This window comes from Heterodontus francisci, unplaced genomic scaffold, assembly GCF_036365525.1.
Source record: "Heterodontus francisci isolate sHetFra1 unplaced genomic scaffold, sHetFra1.hap1 HAP1_SCAFFOLD_328, whole genome shotgun sequence".
In the NCBI taxonomy this organism is placed as follows: domain Eukaryota; kingdom Metazoa; phylum Chordata; class Chondrichthyes; order Heterodontiformes; family Heterodontidae; genus Heterodontus; species Heterodontus francisci.
In genome coordinates, this window is record NW_027140959.1 from 1,695,139 (window position 1) to 1,701,257 (window position 6,119).

Genomic DNA, 6,119 nt, shown 5'->3' on the forward strand with positions numbered 1-6,119 from the left:
TGCAGCTATGAAGCAAGATTAGATAGGCTGGCGTTGTTCTACTTGGAACAGAGAAGGCTGAAGGGAGATCTGATTGAAATGGACATAATTTTGAGAGGCATGGATAGAGTGGAGGTGACGACTCTATTCACCTGAGCAGAGAGATCAGTGACTAAGGGGCAGTGACTTAAAGTGCTTGGCAGAAGGATTAGCGGGGAGTTGAGGAGAAACTTGTCCACACAAAAATACAAAATTGGCTCAGTGGCAGGAAACAAAGGGTCATTGTTATAATAAAAGCAAAATACTGCGGAAGCTGTAAATCTGAAGTAAGAACAATAAATGCTGGAAATACTCAGCAAGTCTGGCCACATCTGTAGAGGGAGAAGCAGAGTTAAGTTTTCAGATCAGTGATGAATGGTCACGGACCTGTCACGTTAACTCTGCTTCTCTCTCCACAGATGCTGCCAGACCTGCTGAGTATTTCCAGCATTTCTTGTTTTTATTAAAGGGTAGTTGTTGACAGGTATTTTACTGACCGGAGAACTGTTTACAGTGGCGTTCCACAGGGTTCAGTACTGAGTCCCCTGTTTATAGTGAGGATCGAGAACTTACTGCCTGAAAGGATAGTTGAAGCAGAATCCCTCCACTCAGTGAAAAGGAAACTGGATGTTCACCTCAACTGTCATTATCTGCAGGGCTATGGATCAAATGCTGGAAGGTGGGATTAGAATAGGTGGATCATTTTTCGGCCGCTGCAGACACAATGGGACAAGTGGCCTCTTTCTGTATCTTAAACTTTCGATGATTATATTACGTGAAACACTCACAGTTACGTCCTCAACGAACTTGATGAAGATTATCAGGAATGATATTTCATTAACCTTTCCGTGCTGCTTGTCATGTATAAACCTTTGTATTGCAAGCAAGATATATATTTGTGCTGGGTTATGACCTCCAGAAGTTTGCAACCACCAACATTAGACTGATACTTACAGGGTTTACCAAACCTCCCCTTTTTAAACAGGGTGTAACGTTGACAATCCTCCAGACCTCTGGCATCACTCCCATATCCAAGGAGGACTGAAGGATTTTGTCCATTGCCTCTGTCATTTCCACCATTTCTTCCCTCAGTAACTCTCATAATTCCCATGCAGACTGGATAAATGTTCCACTTTATTGTGGTACAAAAAGTGCTGAATTGAAAGGGGTTAACTGAACCTGTTTGTTCAGTGACTGTAATTAATGCCAGTCTCCATGGACCCTAATGGTGTCACTGGAGGGTTTCCCTCTTCTATTAATACAGGACTCCTTTCAATGTGTTTTCTGAAAGTGTCAGCGGGAGCATCAGCTCCGGCAGTCATAGGGAACTGTGGCTGCAGAGAGATGGTGAGGAGAGATCATAATCTGAACAATAGGTTGGAATGTTACAACAATGGGTCAGAATAGGAGAACAATAGATTGGAATGTTACAACAATGGGTCAGAATCTGAGAACAATAGATTGGAATGTTACAACAATGGGTCAGAATCTGAGAACAATAGATTGGAATGTTACAACAAGTGACAGGAGTGTATCCTACTGGTTTGACTATCTTACTGCGGATTATTATTGGATAACACTAGAATTGCGGATCTATTATGCTCTGAAGATGATTCAATGTATTTACTATCCTATCCTCACTACTATTGGTGTCCCTGGTAAGTCTCTGTATCCAACTATTAGATTCATAAACCATATTTCACTAATTTAGTGTTCTTGTCCTTTAAATCGTGAGAAGACTGAAAGCATTGTCTTCAGTTCCTGTCACAAGCACCATTCCCTGTCCATGATATGCATCCCCCTCGTTAGCCATTGTCTCAGGCTGAACCAGGAAGTTTACAACCTCTGGTATCTATTTAATGGTGAGCTGAGTTCATCCCCATATTCTCTCCATCCCCAGCCCGGCCAATTGTTATGGCCAGGTGAGGAGGGGTCAGAGTGGCGCTTCTTTATGTGACTGCAACAGTGTTTGTCCTTTATAAACAGTGCAATAGTAACGTCTCATTGAGTGTTTTACATTTTACCTTTGGTGTGATGGTGAAGGAACTGATTGGACTGGTTCTCTTGAGTTTAAACATGGAAGAGGTGAGTTTATTATACTTAGCAATATAAACCCGATCTAAATAAAATCATTAAAAAAACACAACACACGGTTACACACACAGTCACACGAGAATCACACACACACAAACAAATAGATTACAGAGTGAGAAGTAAATTTGTGGTTGGATTTGAGTCCAGACTAAATTTTTAAAAAAAAAACTCATTCTGTGATGTTGGGCGATTCCGTGGTCTTCCAGCTGAAGTTATATTCTTGACGTCTTTTGCTTGTCGAAGTGAGGTTTGTGGCTGGTCCACATTGCTCAGGGTTTTCTTTGAGGCAGACTTGTAGGTGGCTTTCTTCCCCTGGTTACTCTGTCTGTATCAATCTGTAGGCTTGAGGGGCCCACAGTCGAATGTGGTTTTCAAACTTGTGATGTTAGGTGGAGAGAGAGTCGGAGAGAGAGAGGTTGGGGGGGGGGGGGTGTGGGGGTGGTCACAGCCCTTCTGCTTCTGCACAGTTTGAATCACTGGCTTGTCTGTCTTTGTCCAGGGGAATCTCCCAGCTTTCACAGAGATGGACAGAAGGTCTCATGACTGCCTCAGTGCATTCTCTGGACCCTTCTAATGAAAGCAGTTAGAAACTTCTATCTCCCCAGGGTTCAGGATGCCAGTATTTATACTTGGAGGAGTTTGCTCTTTGAAATACAATGTGTCAGGGGAGCCTTGTATGCCGTGTTAATGAATGTAATCTTCGGTAATTCAATCACTAGAGCAAGCCAATGATATAGGTCCAGGCTCATCATACATGTGTCTCCTGTCGTAGGCCTTGGAATGTGAAAAGATGTTTCAGATACCAATTGCGGTGGCCATCTTGGCTGCTAGCTTTTTCAAGGTTAACTGTCGGATGTTTTCTATTAAAAGTTGAGTGTAAGTTTCCAATCGATGAATTAAAATTCCTCATTTGGCATATTGTGTTATCTTGACACCGCCACAGCTCATGGAAAGAAATGTGATAATAGGAACATTTCATTAGAGAATTGTGGGAAGAAAACGAAAGAAATACACATTCATTCTCAATAATCACTTCTCAAATTCACACATTAATCTTAGAATTACTGCAGCTGACATTGTCTGTTACAGCTGTACTGATTTATTTTTTTTGGCGTTTTGTCTGGGATGGTTATGTGTCGGGTTCGACCCTGGACAATGCATTACCAATTGCTTGTTTTCCTTTTCTCTCCTCTAATGAAGTTTTAACTACTCAGGTACTATGCACCTTGATAATCTTTCTCCTTAGGCAGGGAGGGAGGAAGTTGTCGAGCGAGGGAGCCGTGGTTTACTCAAGAAGTTGAAGCGCTTGTCAAGAGAAAGAGGGCGGCTTATGTTAGGATGAGACGTGCAGGCTCAGTTAGGGCGCTTAAGAGTTACAAGCTAGCCAGGAAGGATCTAAAGGGAGGGCTAAGAAGAGCAAGGAGAGGACACGAGAAGTCATTGGCGGATAGGATCAAAGAAAACCCTAAGGCTTTCTATAGGTATATCAGGAATAAAAGAAAGATAAGTGTTAGAACAGGGCCAATCAAGGATAGTAGTGGGAAGTTGTGTGCGGAATCAGAGGAGATAGGGGAAGCGTTAAATGAATATTCTTCGTCAGTATTTACAGTAGAGAAAGACAATGTTGCCGAGGAGATTACTGAGATACAGCCTACTAGGCTAGATGGGATTGAGATTCACAAGGAGGAGGTGTTAGCAATTTTGGAAAGAGTGAAAATAGATAAGTCCCCTGGGCCAGATGGGATTTATCCTAGGATTCTCTGGGAAGCCAGGGAGGAGATTGCAGAGCCGTTGTTGTTGATCATTATGTCGTCATTGTCGACAGGAGTAGTGCCGGAGGACTGGGGGATAGCAAATGTTGTCCCCTTGTTCAAGAAGGGGAGTAGAGACAGCCCTGGTAATTATAGACCTGTGAGCCTTACTTCGGTTGTGGGTAAAATGTTGGAAAGGGTTATAAGAGATAGGATTTATAATCATCTTGAAAAGAATAAGTTCATTTGCGATAGTCAGCACGGTTTTGTGAAAGGTAGGCCGTGCCTCACAAACCTTATTGAGTTTTTCGAGAAGGTGACCAAACAGGTGGATGAGGGTAAAGCAGTGGATGTGGTGTATATGGATTTCAGTAAGGCGTTTGATAAGGTTCCCCACGGTAGGCTATTGCAGAAAATACGGAAGTATGGGGTTGAAGGTGATTTAGAGCTTTGGATCAGAAATTGGCTAGCTGAAAGAAGACAGAGGGTGTTGGTTGATGGCAAATGTTCATCCTGGAGTTTAGTTACTAGTGGTGTACCGCAAGTTTCTGTTTTGGGGCCACTGCTGTTTGTCATTTTTATAAATGACCTGGATGAGGGTGTAGAAGGGTGGGTTAGTAAATTTGCGGATGACACGAAGGTCGGTGGAGTTGTGGATAGTGTCGAAGGGTGTTGTAGGGTACAGAGGGACATAGATAGGCTTCAGAGCTGGGCTGAGAGATGGCAAATGGAGTTTAATGCGGACAAGTGTGAGGTGATTCACTTTGGAAGGGGTAACAGCAATGCAGAGTACTGGGCTAATGGGAAGATTCTTGGTAGTGTAGATGAGCAGAGAGATATTGGTGTCCAGGTACATAAATCCCTGAAGGTTGCTACCCAGGTTAATAGGGCTGTTAAGAAGGCATATGGTGTGTTAGCTTTTATTAGTAGGGGGATCGAGTTTCGGAGCCACGAGGTCATGATGCAGCTGTACAAAACTCTGGTGAGGCCGCACCTTGAGTATTGCGTGCAGTTCTGGTCACCGCATTATAGGAAGGATGTGGAAGCTTTGGAAAGGGTGCAGAGGAGATTTACTAGGATGTTGCCGAGTATGGAAGGAAGGTCTTACGAGGAAAGGCTGAGGGACTTGGGGTTGTTTTCGTTAGAGAGAAGGAGGAGGAGAGGTGACTTAATAGAGACATACAAGATAATCAGAGGGTTAGATAGGGTGGATAGTGAGAGACTTTTTCCTTGGATGATGATGGCAAACATGAGGGGACATAGCTTTAAGTTGAGGGGTGAAAGATATAGGACAGATGTCAGAGGTAGTTTCTTTATGCAGAGAGTAGTAGGGGCGTGGAACGCCCTGCCTGCAACAGCAGTAGACTCGCCAACTTTAAGGGCATTTAAGTGGTCATTGGATAGACATATGGATGAAAATGGAATAGTGTAGGTCAGATGATCGGCGCAACATCGAGGGCCGAAGGGCCTGTACTGCGCTGTAATGTTCTAATGTTCTAATGTTCTAATGTTCTAAACCGACAGTGTGTAATAAATTGTGTTTTTAGACCATGTGAGGGGTCTGAGGTTTCCTCTGGGCCTTTGTTCTTGCTGAGTTCGGCTTTGAAATTGTTGGGTTTGATTAGCTTTGGGTTTGGGATCTGATCATTGGGTTCTTCAGTGGGTAGATCCACACTGACCTTACTTTTAGCTTTCTGGTGAGGTACACAAGTGCTGTTTACTTTAGGTTATTTTCCCTTCACTTCTCCCTTAACTATGGGAAGGAACATTTTTTTAATCTACCCTATGTCTTTTGCGACATTACTGCTAGCAGGTGTCTATACAGCTTTCACTGCACTCTCCAGCGGCACTTCGACTAGGGGAGGCATCGCCCTCACCATTGACATGCCTTTTTGGGACCTTTCCTTGTCCTTGCACGTTTCTGTAAATGCTGTTAGCAGCCTTTTTAGGGTGCATCTTTGACCTGCATTTAATGAGGAGAGTGTGTGGTCCAATTTATCTAACATTTCAGGGTTGGCTCATCGGAGAGTAGGGGGTTCCAGTTAGGAATACTCCTGGCCCTTCTCTAACCTGTCCTCACTGTCCTTTTCAATCCTCCCCTCCTGACTGTCTGACAGATCTGTACTTGTCTGTCCCCTCCACAGCATTTACTTTTTTTCCTTTGGTCTGGGATGTCAATTAAATAATTTATCTGACTATTCCTTTTGCCACTCGATATGGACCACTGAACTGGGCTTTAAGGGGTTCGCCGTGCAT